Genomic DNA, 16,883 nt, shown 5'->3' on the forward strand with positions numbered 1-16,883 from the left:
GCCGGCTTGAATGGTGCCGTTCGGACATGGTTGACTCCATTGCCTGCCATGAGTCCTGGAATTCAGTGCTTGTGAAGTACGAGCCATTGTCGCTGACCAAGACGTCCAGTAGACCATGGGCGGCGAACATTGCCCGTAGACTTTCTACCGTGGCAGAGGATGTGCTTGAATTTAAATGGCACAATTATTCCATTTGGAGTAGGCGTCTACTTCAACCAAAAACATTTTTCCCATGAAAGGACCTGCGTAGTCCACATGAATGGGTGACCATGGCTTGGCAGACTAGGACCAGGGGCTAAGGGGATCTTCCCTGGGTGTGTTGTCCAGCTGAGCACATGTGTTGCACCTGCGAACACAAAGTTCCAGGTCTGCATCTATCCCTGGTCACCAAACGTGTGACCTGGCAATTGCCTTCATCATAACAATGCTCATTGTGAAGTTCTCTGAAACACCTCTCTGCCCTTCTGGGGTATGACTACTTGGTTTCCCCACAGTAGGCAATCGACCTGAATCAAGAGTTCATCCTTGCGCCTATGAAATGGTTTAAATTCCTCAGGGCATGCCCCGTAGGTGGCTGCCCAGTCCCCATTCAGGACACATTTCTTAAAGACAGTAGCGGGTCTTCATTTGTCCAGACTTTAATCTGACGGGCTGTCACAGGTGAGCCTTCGCTTTCGAAAGCTTCAACAGTCATGACCATCTCAGCATCATGCTCAGTTGCGCCCTCAGTGGTGGCTAGTGGGAGCCTGCTGAGTGCATTGGCGCAGTTTTCAGTGCCCAGTCTGTGCCGAATTGTGTAGTCATAGGCGGCTAACGTAAATACCCACCTCTGTATGCGGGCCGATGCATTTGCATTTATGGCCTTGTTGTCGGCCAAAAGGGAGGTTAGGAGTTTGTGATCTGTCTCCAGCTCAAATTTCCTGCCAAACAGATACTGGTGCATTTTTTTTAAACAAATATACAGCACTTCCTTTTCTACCATCCCGTAGCCCCTTTCTGCCTGAGACAGACTTCTGGAGGCATAAGCCATCGACTGTAGCTGACCATTGGCATTCACATGCTGCAACACACACCCGACCCCATAGGACCACGCATCGCACGTTAAAACTAGTTTCTTAGACGGGTCAGAACACGTTAAGAGTTTGTTGGAGCAGAACAAATTGTGTGCTCTATCAAAAGTCCTTTCCTGGCTGTGCCCCCAGACCAAATCGCGACCTTTGCACGTGTAGCGGCTCCAACAGCGTGCTCAATTTGGGAAGAAAGTTGCCAAAATAGTTCAGGAGCCCCAGGAACGAATGCAGCTCCGTCGTGTTAGGGTCTGGGTGTTCTCTGGATCATTTCCATTTTGGATGCAGTAGGTCTGATCCCATCTGCTGCTACCCTCCTCCCCAGGAATTCTACCTCTGGAGCCAAGAAGACGCACGTCGCCTTTTTCAGTCGCAGCCCTACCCGGTCCAGTCTGCGTAGCATCTCCTCCCGGTTGTGGAGGTGTTCTTCAGTATCACGACCTGTGATGAGGATGTCGTCCTGAAAAACCACCGTCTTTGGAATCGACTTGAGGCAGCTTTCCATATTTCGCTGAAAGATCGCGCGGCGGAACGAATCCCGAATGGGCATCTGTTGTACTTAAACAACCCCTTGTGTGTCGTGATGGTGGTCAGCTTCTTCGACTCACTCACCAGCTCCTGGGTCATGTAAGTGGAGGTCAGGTCCAATTTTGAAAAAAGTTTGCCATCGGATAGCGTCGCAAAGACGTCCTCCCCTCTCGGTAGCGGGTACTGGTCTTGGAGTGACACCGGAGTGAGGTGTTCTTCAGTATCGGGACCCGTGATGAGGATGTCGTCTTGAAAAACCACCGAGTAATGGTGGCCTTGTAATCGCCATATATCCTGACCAACCAATCCGCCTTGGGCGCCAGCATGATCAGGTTCACCCAGTCACTGAATTCAACTGGCGAGATGATGCCTTTCTTCAGCAGGCGGTCCAATTCGCATTCTATCTTTTCCCGCATCACGTACGGCACTGCTCTGGCCTTGTGGTGTACTGGCCTGGCGTCTAGGTTTATGTGAATCACTACCTTGGCCCCCATGAAAGTGTCAAGGCCGGGTTGAAATAATGAGCCAAATTTGCCCAGGACCTGTGAGTATGATACTCGCTCCACAGAAGAAATTGCATTGACATCGCCCCATTTCCAATTCATGACAGCAAGCCAACTCCTCCCCAGTAGTACGGGACCGTCCCTCGGGACAATCCAGAGTGGCAACCTGTTCTCTGAATCTTTGTGGGTTACGACTACCGTGGCGCTGCCTAGCACCGGAATGATCTCCTTTGTATATGTCCGTAGCAGTGCGTCAATCGGCAATAACTTAGGCCTCTTGGCCTTGGACACCCACAACCTTGCGAACTGTTTGATACTCATCAGGGACTGGCTGGTCCCCGTGTCTAGCTCCATTAATACTGGGATGCCATTGAGGAGCACTTTCATCATTATTGGTGGCGTCCTGGTATATGAGCTGTATATGTGCTCCACATGAACTCGCTGAACTTCAGCTTCCAGCGATTTCCCCCAGTATTCATTTGGCCTTGTGGGGCTTACATCAGGCCCGTCCTCCTCGTACATCAACCTGGCTGCAGGCTTCCTGCACATACACGCCAAGTTACCGCTGACGTTGCAGTTTCTGCAGGTATATCGCGGATACCTGCAAGCTCTGGCTGGGTGTTTGCCCCTACACCTCCAGCAGGAGCTGAAGGCCCCATTGTTGGAAACATAAGATCCATTACCAGTTGATCGTCTCTAAAACTACCCTTAAGCGCACCATTAACAGGTGTTGATGGCCCCATTATCCATTGCGATGGCATGAATTGCCATTCAGCTAGCCATTGTCTCTGTTGAATCCCCCCTTTGGGTTCGACTACACGCTGGGGCATGTCTGATTGCCTTTGTCTGCCAGGAGAACTGTGTGCCGCGTTAACAATGTTGACTCCCTGGTCGTTTGCTGCATTTGAGTCAAGATTTTTGCCATAAATCATTCTGGTCTCTTCCTCCCCTGAGATAAATGTCTGGGCTATCAGAGCTGCCGCTTCCAAGGTCAAGTCTTTGGTCTCAATCAGTTTCCTGAAAACCCCAGCATGTCCGATGCCCTCAATAAAAAAGTCTCGTAGCATCTCCGCTCTGCATGCATCTGGGAACTTACATAGGCTCGCCAGTCACCGGAGATCTGCCACGAAGTCTGGAACGCTTTGCCCTTCTCGCCGCCGGTGCGTGTAAAACCGGTGACTCGCCATGTGCATGCTGCTTGCCTGTTTAAGGTGTTCCCCGATCAATTTACTGAGCTCTTCGAACATCTTGTCCGCCAGCTTTTCTGGCGCTAGAAGGTCCTTCATTAGGGAGTACGTTCTGGATCCACAAACTGTCAGGAGATGAGCCCTGCGTTTGTCGGCCAAATCCTATCCCAGCCATTCCTTAGTGACAAAACTTTGTTGTAATCTCTCAATAAAGTTGTCCCAATCAACACCAACACAGTACCACCTCTCTTCTGCGCTGCTAGTGGCCATGCTCACGTGGTTTAAATCCCATCCTCGTTGCCAATGATATGTCCTTACTATACAGTATAAATGCACACGTGGCCCATACTTGAGAGAAGGTCACTCTGTGACCAGTTGCCTTTATTACCAAGACCTCAAGTGATGAAGGTGGGTGGAGCTTCCCCTTTTATACCAGAAAGTCCAGGTTAGGAGTGTCTCCCACAAGTTCACCCCGCTGTGGTCAGTGTTCTCAAGGTGTACAACTTAGGTCAGCTTATACATGGGTTACAATGACAGTTGAATACAAGACAGGTTAGGTGAGTGGGCAAATGCATGGCAGATGCAGTATAATGTAGATAAATGTGAAGTTATCCACTTTGGTGGCAAAAACAGGGAGGCAGAATATTATCTGAAAGGTGACAGATTAGGAAAAGGGGAGGTTCAACTAGACCTGGGTGTCATGGTACATCAGTCATTGAAAGTTGGCATGCAGGTACAGCAGGTAGTGAAGGCAGCAAATGGCATGTTGGCCTTCATAGCGAGGGGATTTGAGTATAGGAGTAGGGAGGTCTTACTGCAGTTGTACAGGGCCTTGGTGAGACCATACCTTGAATATTGTGTACAGCTTTGGTCCCCTAATCTGAGGGAGGATATGCTTGCTATTGAGAGAGTGCAGCGAAGGTTCACCAGACTGATTCCTGGGATGGCAGGACTGACATAATGAAGAAAGACTGGATCGACTAGGCTTATATCTACTGGAATTTAGATGAATGAGAGGGGATCACATAGAAACATAAAATTCTGATGGGATTGGGCAGGTTAGAGTCAGGAAAAATGTTCCCGATGTTGAGAAAGTCCAGAACCAGGGGTCACAGTCCAAGGATAAGGGGTAAGCCATTTAGGACCGAGAGGAGGAGAAACTTCTTCACTCAGAATTGTGAACCTGTGCAATTCTCTACCACAGAAAGTTGTTGATGCCAGTTCGTTGGATATATTCAAAAGGGAGTTGGATGTGGCCCTCACAGCTAAAGGAATCAAAGGGTATGGAGCGAAAGCAGGAATGGGGCACTGAAGTTGCATGATCAGCCATGATCATATTGAATGGTGGTGTACGTTCTAAGGGCCGAATAACCTACTCCTGCACCTATTTTCTATGTTTCTATGTTTGTGGGGCTAGAGATCACAGTGATAGGGAGGGGCGAGGCCATGGAGGGATTTGAACTCAAGGGTGAGAATTTTATAAAATCGAGGTGTTGCCAGACAGAGAGAGAGATGGTTATCCAATGGGGATTCTAGTGAAAGGATATACACACACAGTGCTGCATAAGTTAGTGGCTTTGTAGCCTCTGTTTGATTGTCAAAAACAGGAATAAAGGGCCTAAACATAGTTGTAATTCTGCCCAGAACAGAAAGGTTAAAAAAAAGACATTGAAGTTTCATCTCTCAGAAAAATGAAAACAATCATAAGAACCAAACTAAGTTGAGGTAGTGTAAAAGTTTGTACACAAACATAATACTGACCATCCTTTTCTGTCAGCACATATGGGTCTGTAGCCCATCCATCCTCTATTCTTGCAGGTTGAACGTCAACATGACCATAAATACAGACTGTAGTTTTATTTGGATTTTTTCCCAATTCGCCCAGAACCACTGGAGGTAATGGAATCATCCTTCCATCGGGAAGCTATGGAGAGCATAGACATATCATATAATTGAAAGCATGAATACATTTGCCAGGAATTACTAAGCAGAATATTCATTGGTAAATTTATTGAGGAAGAAGGCATATATCAAAGTAATTTCAATTTTAGAATGAAACAAAATAGCTTTTTTTGATCATTTGAGGACTGCAGTATCATATCTTTCATCCCTAATAGCAATATTGATTATTTTATTGTTGAGCAATTCCTTACATATTGTCCAACTGTACCCAGTTAGTTCTCAAGAGGCAAAGACTTGGTGCTAAGTTATCGAGTAACATAAAATCTACAATACAGAAAGAGGCCATTTGGCCCAACTGGTCTGTGCCAGTATTTATGCTCCACACGAGCCTCCTCCCACCCCTCTTCATCTCACCCCATCAGCATCTCCTCTTATTCCTTTCTTCGTGTATTTGCATCTATGCTATTCACATCAATTAGTCCTTGTGGTATGTTACCACATTATGTTGGACGATCAGGTTGATCCCATCGTGAGTTGCTGATCTCAGTGCTTTAAGGAAGTGTCAACTAAAAGCCTACTGTTTCCTCACATGGAAGGGGAAAATCAGGGGAGCCATCCCTAGCTAATCGTTCATATCCCTTAGTGTTACTTTAGAGCAATATTACCACAGGTCTTGAAGGAGGTTACTAGTTCACGAGGCTAAGTTTTCAATAATGTTTTCTTAATTCATCAGGATCTGATCACTGGTAATTTATTGCCATTTATTAGTAGTTTGATAGTAGCTTACTAGGCCACCTCAGAGAGCAGTTCAGAGTCAACCATGTTATGACTTTTACTGATGCCAGCTTTTTTTTCCCAAGTTCTCAAACTGCCATGGTAGGATTTGAATTCACTGGATTATTAGTCCAGTAACATAACCACGACAATACCATATCACCATACCCAGGAGTGAGATCAGAGAGACTTGGGAGAAAATGATGGGCTTCATATCCTTACAAATATGCAGTATTTCTAAAGAGCCTAAAGTTGCATTTAGTATACAAAGTTGTGTTGTATCTTACCTCCTCATTGCCCAAATCTATTAGCTCGACAGATCCTCCTAGGTGTTTGATTGCCTCACCCACAACCTGTATCATTTGAATCACATCATCTCTCTTTGTTGGATTGCCTGATTCACTCTGGATTGCTACCCATTCCTTCAGATGCTGCAAAGTGAAATTGCTACACAATTATGCACTTAACACAACCAAATCCCTATGCATGTGCCTCCTTGAGTAGGGGACTGACCATGCAGCTAATCACTACATGCATAAATATATCTAATATAGAGCGCCACCTAGTGGACTACTGCCTCACCTAATGCATTACCATGGTAATGCAATAAAAGTCACATGATGTATTAGAGCCATCTTGTAGTCTGTGTGTGTTTCTGATGTCGTAAAGAATATATAACATTGGCGATGAAGATAGGATAATCAGATTCCCTTGCTGAAATTTATGTTGGTGGATGATTCCTGCCAAACAGAGAGACCTGGAGAGGTTCATCGTTTATCAGCACAGCTAAAAAATCGAAGGTAAATTACAAGTACACTTGGCTGAACTGAAGAGTCCAGATGGCCACACCTATGGGAATAATAGGGCACTTGGGTGAGTTCCATCATGACCAAGAGACTTTCGGAGCATATGTGGAGTGGCTAGAAATGATTTTCACCACAAATAGTATTGTCGAAGTCCCTGATGATGAAAACCGTAACGAGGTGGTGTTAGAAAGAAAACAGGCTATTTTCCTGACTGAAGCAGGCCCAGAGGTATATGAAACTGAAAAATTTGCTTGTTCCCATCAAGCTGAAGGACATGCCACCGACGGAGATTCCACTACAGTCCTGTGCCCCTGGAAATTGCTAAAAGTTATCGTTTTGGAATACAGGAGCAATTCATTGACGAGAGTATCAGTGAGTATATTATAGCTTTAAAGAAGCTATCCATTCACTGTCATTTCGGAAACTTTCAGGACCAAGCATTGCGTGACCGCTTTGTTTGTGGGATGAAAAATGAAGCAATCAGAAGGAAGTTGTTGACAACCCCTAACTTGACTTTTGATTTAGCTTGCGAGACAGCTATGTTGATGGATATGGCCAACCAATACTCCTGAGAATTGCATGCCATTTCCAGTCATCAGACAACCGAGATGAATTGGCTTCAGGTTAAAAGTAAAAGACAGTTGGGCCCCAAGGCCTCAGCAACTGACCATTAAAGTTGAGCTATTGGTGTCTGGGACAACACGTCACTCAAAGTTGTCCATATGTGAAGGCAGAATGTTTCTTCTGCTAGAAACATAGAAATTAAATGCAGGAGCAGGCCATTCGGCCCTTTGAACCTACATCGCCATTCAATAAAATCATGGCTGATCATTCAACCTCAGTACCCCTTTCCTGCTTTATCTCCATACCCCTTGATGCCTTTGGCCGTAAGGGCCATATCTAACTCCCTTTTGAATATATCGAACAAACTGGCCTCAACAACTTTCTGCGATAGAGAATTCCACAGGTTTACCACTCTGAGTGAAGAAGTTTCTCCTCATCTTGGTCCGAAATGGCTTACCCCTTATTCTTAGACTGTGACCCCTCCCCAGCAACGGGAACATTCTTCCTGACTCTAACCTGTCCAGTCCCGTCAGAATTTTATATGTTTCTATGAGATCCCCTCTCATTCTTCTAAACTCCAGTGGATACAAGCCCAGTTGATCCAATCTCTCCTCATGTCAGTCCTGCTATCCCTGGAATCAGTCTGGTGAACCTTCACTTTACTGCCTCAATAGCAAGAACATCCTTCCTCAGATTAGGAGACCAAAACTGAACACAATATTCCAGGTGAGGCCTCACCAAGGCTCTGTACAACTGCAGTAAGACCTCCCTGCTCCTATACTCAAATCCTCAAGCTATGAAGGCCAACATGTCATTTGCTTTCTTCACCGCCTGCTGTACCTGCATGCCAAACTTCAATGACTGATGTACCATGACAACCAGGTCTCGTTGCACCTCCCCTTTTCCTAATTGGTCACCATTCAGATAATAGTCTGTCTTCCTGTTTTTGCCAAAGTGGATAACCTCACATTGATCCACATTATATTGCATCTGCCATACATTTGCCCACTCACCTAACCTGTCCAAGTTAACCTGCATTCTCTTAGCATCCTCCTTACAGCTCACACGGCCACCCAGCTTAGTGTCATCTGCAAACTTGGAGATATTACATTAATGATTTAGATGAAGGAATTGAGTGTATGTTGTAAATAGCTGTGGTCCCAGCACTGAACCCTGCGGCACCCCACTGGTCGCTGCCTGCCATTCTGAAAAGGACCCATTTTTTCCGACTCTGCTTCCTGTCTGCCAACCAGTTCTCTATTCAGGTCAGTACATTACCCCCAATACCATGTGCTTTGATTTTGCACACCAATCTCTTGTATGGGACCTTGTCAAAATCCTTTTGAAAGTCCAAATTGAACCACATCCACTGGTTCTCCCTTGTCCACTCTACTAGTTACATCCTCAAAAAATTCAAGAAGATTTGTCAAGCATGATTTCCCCTTCATAAATCCATGCTGACTTGGATCGATCCTGTCACCGCTTTCCAAATGCGCTGCTATTTCATCTTTAATAAATTGATTCCAACATTTTCCCCACCACCAATGTCAGGCTGACCGGTCTATAATTCCCCGTTTACTCTCTCCCTCCATTTTTAAAAAGTGGCGTTACATTAGCTGCCCTCCAATCCATAGGAACTGATCCAGAGTCAATAGAATGTTGTAAAATGATCACTAATGCATCCACTATTTCTAGGGCCACTTCCTTAAGTACTCTGGGATGCAGACGATCAGGCCCTGGGGATTTATCGACCTTCAATTCCATCAATTTCCCTAATACAATTTCCTGACTATTAAGGATTTCCTTCAGTTCCTTCTTTTCGCTATGCCCACTGTCCTAGTATTTCCAGGTGGTTATTTGTGTCTTCCTTAGTGAAGACAGAGCCAAAGTATTTGTTCAACTGGTCTGCCATTTCTTTGTTCCCCATTATAAATTCACCTGATTCTGACTGCAAGGGACCTATGTTTGTCTTCACTAATCTTTTTCTCTTCACATATCTATTGAAGCTCTTGCAGTCAGTTTTTATGTTCCCTGCAAGCTTCCTCTCATACTTTATTTTCCCCCTCCTAATTAAACCCTTAGTCCTCCTCTGCTGAATTCTAAATTTCTCCCAGTCCTCAGGTTTGCTGCTTTTCCTGGCCAATTTATATGCCTCTTCCTTGGATTTAACACTGTCCCTAATTTCCCTTGTTAGCCACCTTCCCCTTTTTATTTTTACTCCAGACAGGGATGTACAATTGCTGAAGTTCATCCATGTTATCTATAAATGTCTGCCATTGCCTATCCACCGTCAACCCTTTAAGTATCATTTGCCAGTCTATTCTAGCCAATTCACGTCTCATACCATCGAAGTTACCTTTCCTTAAGTTCAGGACCCTCGTCTCTGAATTAACACTGTCACTCTCCATCTTAATAAAGAATTCTACCAGATTATGGTCACTCTTCCCCAGGGGGCCTCGCATAACAAGATTGCTAATTAGTCCTCTCTCATTACACAACACCCAGTCCTCTAGTTGGTTCCTCAACATATTGGTCCAGAAGACCATCCCTAATACACTCCAGGAAATCCTTCTCCACTGCATTGCTACCAACTTGGTTAACCCAATCTATATGTAGATTAAAGTCGCCCATGGTAACTGCTGTACCTTTATTGCACGCATCCCTAATTTCTTGTTTGATGTCATCCCCAACCTCACTACTACTGTTTGGTGGTCTGTACTCAACTCCCGCTAGCGTTTTCTGCCTTTTGGTGTTCCGCAGCTCTACCCATACAGATTCCACCTCATCCAAGCTAATGTCCTTTCTTACGATTGCGTTAATTTCCTCTTTAACCAGCAACGCTACCCCACCTCCTTTTCCTTTCTGTCTATCCTTCCTGAATGTTGAATACTCCTGGATGTTGAGTTCCCAGCCTTGGTCACCCTGGAGCCATGTCTCCGTAATCCCAATTCTATCATAATCGTTAATAGCTGCCTGCGCAGTTAATTCATCCACCTTATTACGAATACTCCTCACATTGAGGCACAGAGCCTTCAGGCTTGTCCTTTTAACACTCTTTGTCCCTTTAGAATTTTTCAGTAATGTGGCCCTTTTTGATTTTTGCCTTGGTTTCTCTGCCCTCCACTTTTACTATTTCTCCTTTCTATCTTTTGCTTCTGGCCCCATTTTATTTCCCCCTGTCTCCCTGCATAGGTTCCCATCCCCCTGCCATGTTAGCTTAACTCCTTCCCAACAGCACTAGCAAACACTCCCCCTAGGACATTGGTTCCAGTCCTGCCCAGGTGCAGACCGTCTGGTTTGTACTGGTCCCACCTCCCCCAGAACCAGTTTCAATGTCCCAGGAATTTGAATCCCTCCCTCTTGCACCACTCTTCAAGCCACGTATTCATCAGAGCTATCCTGCGATTCCTACTCTGAGCAACATGTGGCACTGGTAGCAATCCTGAGATTATGACCTTTGAGGTCCTACTTTTTAAATTTAACTCCTAGCTCCCTAAATTCAGCTTGTAGGACCTCATCCCGCTTTTTACCTATATCGTTGGTACCTATATGCACCATGACAACTGGCTGTTCACCCTCCCCCTTCAAAATGCCCTGCCGCCGCTCAGAGACATCCTTGACCCTTGCACCAGGCAGGCAACATAGCATCCTGAAGTCTTTGTTGCGACCGCAGAAATGCTTAGCTATTCCCCTTACAAGAGAATCCCCTATCACTATTCTTTTTCCTGCCCTTCTGTGCAGCAGAGCCACTCACGGTGCCATGAACTTGGTTACTGCTGCTTTCCCCGGTGAGCCATCTCCCCCAACAATATCTGTTTTGGAGCGAGATGACCGCAGGGGACTCCTGCACTACCTTCCGACTCCTGTTCTTCCTGATGGTCACCCATCCCCTATCTGCCTTTGTAACCTTTACCTGCAGGGCATCTTGTGAAGGCATGCCGACTGAAGTTTAAACCAGTGTTCAATTCTACAAGTAGAAATCTCCAGAGAGTACATAGCATTGATTGAGAAGCAACAGGATAAGGGAGTTCTGGAGATACATGTCATCAGGAGCATGAGGGTATCTAACAGCGATTTGTGAAATATCATCATCCAAATAGACGTTGCCGGAACCAGGATATCCATGGAAATCGACACTGGTGCATCCATGAATGTCATACCAGAATCGTGTTCTCAACAAGTTGAGTGATTTTCCACTGGAGAAAATCAAAGATAAAGCTGTGAGGCTACTCAGGAGAGCAAATCCCTGTAGTAGGATGTATCACTGTACTGGTGAAATACAAGGATCCGTTTCAAAGCTTGCCTCTTAGTTCTGGCAGGAGACAAGCCTGCCTTAATTAGGTAGAAATTGGTTGGGATCACTGAAGCTGGATTGGAATGAGATTTTTCGTGTTGAAATGAGATTTGCATCAAAAGATCCAAGGCTTCAGGCGAGTTTCAGAGTGCAGATTGACACTAGACCAATTTGCTGCAAGCCACATCCCATACCCTATGCACTCAAGGAGAAAGTTGAGCAAGAACTCAAAAAAGACTAGAAACTGTGAACATTATCTCTAAGGTAGCTCTAAGTAATTGGGCTACACCCATTTTTGTTGTACACAAGTCAGATGGTAATGCTGATGCTATATCCAGGTTGCCATCCCCATCACAAGTTACACCCAATAGGGAGGAAGTGTTCCATGTTTCATACATTAATGAACTGCCAGTCACAGCTGAAGAGATTGGTAGAGCAACCAAATGTGATCCAGTTATATCAAAAGGTGTATGATTGCATAGCAAATGCCTGGCCAAACCAGGTATCAGAGAAAGATATTCATCCGTACTTCATTCCTACGAATGAATTATCAGTGAAGAAAGATTGCATTATGTGGGGTGCAAGAGTAGTTATTCCAAAAGTTCAGGTCCAAATTATTAGGAGATCTTCATGACCAGCACCTGGGAATGTGCTTGACCAAGAGTTTTGCATGCAGTTACTTATGGTGACCAGGTCTCGATAAAGATAAAGATATAGAGTACATCGTTAGTCAATGTACAACATGTCAATCTGTAAGCAAGAAACCACCATCAGTACCATTACAGCCATGGAAATGGCCTCCCAGGGTGTGGCAAAGGTAACATGTAGATTTTGTTGAGCTAGAAGGACAATTGTTCATTGTGATTGATAGCCATTCGAAGTGGGTAGAGCTGTTTCCAATGTGGAAACCAACAACAAGTAAAACACTCAACAATTTGCGAAGACTGTTTTCTTCATATGGCCTCCCAGAAGAAATTGTGTCTGATAATGGCCCACAATTTTGTTCAGAAGAATTTGCACAGTTCCTGAGCAGAAATGGTGTGAAACATACCAAGGTTCCACCATACCACCCAGCTCCAAATGGTGCAGCAAGCACACAGTACAAATTGTAGAACATGCCCTCATCAAACAAATGTTGGATCAAAATCCAAAGAAATGACATTGGTCATTGCACCACGAATTGGCAACTTTTCTAATTACTTATCGTAATACTCCTCATAAAAACTACTGGTAGGCCACCAGCAGAGTTGTTTCTCAAATGACAGTCATGAACCAGGTTCTCATTGTTAAAGCCAAACTTGGCACAGTCAGTAGAAGAGAAACAATTAAGACAGAAAGAGAATCATGAGAGAGGTAGGGTAAGAGAGAGAACATACGAAATAGAAGCAGGAGTAGGCCATTTGGCCCCTCCAGCCTGCTCCGCCATTTAATAAGATCGTGGCTGATCTGATCATAGAATCAGCTTCACTTCCCTGCCAGCTCCCCATAACCCTTTATTCCCTTATCGCTCAAAAATCTGTCTACCTACACCTTGACCCAGCTTCCACAGCTCTCTGGGGCAGAGCATTCCATAGATTTACAATCCTCAGAGAAGACATTCCTCATCAGTTTTAAATGGGCGGCTCCTTATTATGAAACTATGCCCCCTAGTTTTAGTTTCCCCTATGAGTGGAACTAGCCTCTCTGCATCCACCTTGTCATGCCCCCTCATTATCTTATATGTTTTGATAAGATCACCTCATTCTTCTGAACACCAATATGAGTATAGGCCCAACCTATCTTCATAAGTCAACCCCTTCATCTCCAGAATCAACTTAGTGAACCTTCTCTGAACAGCCTCCAATTCAAGTATATCCCTCCTTAAATATGGAGACCAAATCTGTACGCAATATTCTAGGTGTCACCTCACCGATACCCTGTACAGTTGTAGAACTTTTAATTTTATACTCCATCCCCCTTGCAATAAAGGCCAACATTCCATTTGCCTTTGATTACTTGCTGTACCTGCATACTAATTTTTTGTGTTTCGTGCACAAGGACCCCCAGGTCCCTCTTTACTGCAGCACTTTGCAATTTTTCTCCATTGAAATTATAATTCGTTTTTCAATTTTTTTCTGTCAAAGTGGATAATCTCACATTTTCCCACAGTATACGCCATCTGCCAATTTTTTGCCCACTCACTTAACCTGCCTATATCTCTGCAGATTTTCTGTGTCCTCCTCACAATTTGCTTTCCCACCCAGTGTGAAATTGAATCAGAAGAAGGAGAGAGTGAAGAACCATCACCATAAATGGTTAAAGTGACTACCAGGAAGAGCAGTGAAGATATGTGGCCCTCACACATATTTGGTTAAGATGTTTTACCGTTAGGTAAAATATGATCAAAGTGAACAAACCTACAGATGTGAAAGGAGTTGAAAGTTGGAATGATTCAATTATTTCTGATGAGTCAGATAGTCTTGTTACAAGTAGAGCACCAGGAACAAATCCTACATCAGATGTACTAGAAATAAGTCCAAGAGAAAGTCAGAATTTAAATCGGAGTCCAAGTCAGGCAGACAAACAGTTTGAAGTTCTGGTGAGTTCAAATATAGATCAAGGGCTGCCCTTGGAGAAAAACTCTCCTCAGGCTCAGCCTAGAATGTCTAAGTTCGACATAAAGTTTGGAAAGTTCTGTTCAAGAACGAAGCTATCCTCTTCGAAACAGAAAACAGGTGGTTAAGTTTGATTTGTAAATATGGCAAAATAAGTCCATATCTTTTGTTGTGTAGAACCATGCACGTTATGTATAATAATTATTTTGTTATGATTACTTCTTCATTAAGGAGGGAGTGGTGTAATATCGAGCTCCATCTAGTGGACCACTGTGGTAATGCAACTGCTGCTGTAAATACAATAAAAAAGTCACATGATGTAGTACAGCCATCTTGTAGTCTGTGTCTGTGATGTCATAAAGAATATATAACAATATCTATTAGTTGAACTATGCTGTTCTCTCAGGCAAGTGTATTTTGGACATAAACGGTTAACTTGGCTTGCTGAGGGAGAGAATATTCCCAATAACATTGTTAAACAATGATAACATAGTATTAATAGTTATTAAAGTATTAATAGGAAATAAAAAGTGAAGTGACTTTTTGTCTTTACACATATTCATAAAATCATAGGATCATACAGCACAGAAGGAGGCCATTCGTCCTATCATGTCTGTGCCAGTTCTTTGAAAGAGCTATCAAATTAGTCCCTCTCCCCTGCTCCTTTCTCCCATAGCCCTGCATTTTTTTTCCTTTACAAGTATTTATCAATAGTAACAGCAAGAAGTCATTCAGCCCCTCAAGCCTGCTCCACCATTCAATTAGATCATGGCTGGATCTGTAACTCAACTCCACTTACTTACCTTAGCGTCGTATACCTTGACACCCTTGCCAAACAAAAATCTACCAATCTCAGTCTTAAAAGCTCCAATTGACCCCCAGCATTTGCAGCATTTTAGGAGAGAAAATTCCAGATTTCTACTCTGAGAAAAACTGCTTCCTGCTTTCCCTCTGAAATGGCGGTAGCTCTAATTTTAAGGTTATGCCCCCCCTCGTTCTTGATTCCCCGTATGAGAGAGAAATAGTATTTCTGCATCTATTCTTAATTCTTTTAATATTTTAAACACCTCGATCAGATCACCCTTCAAATCGACTATACTTGAAGGAATACAAGCCAGGCTTATGCAACCTGTCCTCATAATTTAACCTTTTTAGCACTGATATCATTCTGGTGAATTTGCACGAACCCCCTCCAAGGCCAATACATCTTTCCTGAGCTGCGGTGCCCAGAACTGAATGCAGTACTCTAGATGGGGTCTGATAAAGACCCAACTCTAGAAACTTGAGCAAAAAAATCTAGGAAGTACTGCACTGTCGGAGGTGCTATCTTTCAGATGAGATGTTAAACTGAGGCCCGTCTGCTCTCAGATGGATGCAAGAGATCCCACGGCACTATTTGTAAGAAAAGCAGGGGTGTTTTCCCCAGTGTCCTGGTCAATATTTATCCCTCAATCAATATTACTGAAACAGATGATCTGGTCATTATCACATTGTTTTTTATGGGAGCTTGCTGTGTGCAAATTGGTTGCTGCATTTCCTACATCACAACAGTGACTACACTTTAAAAGTACTTCATTTGCTGTAAAGCGCTTTGGGATGTCCTAAGGTTGTGAAAGGTGATATAAATACAAGTTTATTCATTCTTTATACAACTGAACCTCAATTCTAACCCAGATACCAGAGAATTTGTACCTATTATAGAGTTTTTCCTGTTCCAACTGTTCCTGCCAGGCATTCCTCGTTCATACTCCTGGCTCCAACTGGAATTCTCCCATACGGGAGAAAGCTCTGTACATTGCAGACTTTTCGGCGTGGGCAGAGCTCCCCTTCCACCTGTTAAGTCTTAAATATTCAAGTCGACTTTGCAGCAGTTACAACATGCTCACAACTGGTAGGGAAGAGGATGCCCCAATCCCACTTTATGCCCAAATCCTTGCAGCCAACAGATTCTTCATGACCAGCTTGGGCTAGATTCAACCCAGAGGAACCCTGGCACCAAAAGACCAGTAATATAACCTACACTATCCCAATTCTGACAACCATTTCTGTGTGCAAACTTTACCAGGACATAGTCAACTTGATGATCAGCAATATGCTGGAACACCTGAACCAGAGGAGAAGATGCTTGCGTCGCAAGGAGAAAAAGCAAACTGAATGCAGCGAGTGTGAGCTGTAAGGAAGGGTGGACAGGAGAATTAGGATGCTTTGGTATACAAAATTTCTTGTCTCCATTGTCAGAAATGATACGGATTTCAACATGGCTAATAAAATAAATTAGAAGGGAGCTTAAATAGTCGGGTAGTTATTATTGGTTTGACTAAAAAATAAGAAAAGACATCCTGTAATAATAAGTGTTTAACAACACTGTGCTTCAATAACACAAGCAACAACATACAATAAGGGGAAGGTAGATAAGTACATGAGAGAGAAAGGATTAGAAGGATATGCTGATGATAGGGTTAAATGAAAAGGGATGGGAAGATCATAAGAGATGGTGTGGAGCATAAACACCAGTATGGATCTGTTGGGCCATATGGTGTTTCTGTGCTGTACATTCTATGTAATAAATATCTCACATATTACAGATTTGTTATTGTCCAACATTTCATTTTTAATGCTGTTTAAATGATCTTAAAACAATTTTGAGAGGGATGGCTCCTTAGA

General features: G+C 43.9%; 1 pseudogene; it reads right to left on the minus strand.

Moving 5' to 3' along the window:
* The window catches only part of LOC139264237 (cytosolic non-specific dipeptidase-like), a 60,708-nt pseudogene that overhangs the window by 18,693 nt on the left and 25,132 nt on the right, over positions 1–16,883 (minus strand).

This window comes from Pristiophorus japonicus, chromosome 1 (assembly GCF_044704955.1).
Source record: "Pristiophorus japonicus isolate sPriJap1 chromosome 1, sPriJap1.hap1, whole genome shotgun sequence".
In the NCBI taxonomy this organism is placed as follows: Eukaryota; Metazoa; Chordata; class Chondrichthyes; family Pristiophoridae; genus Pristiophorus; species Pristiophorus japonicus.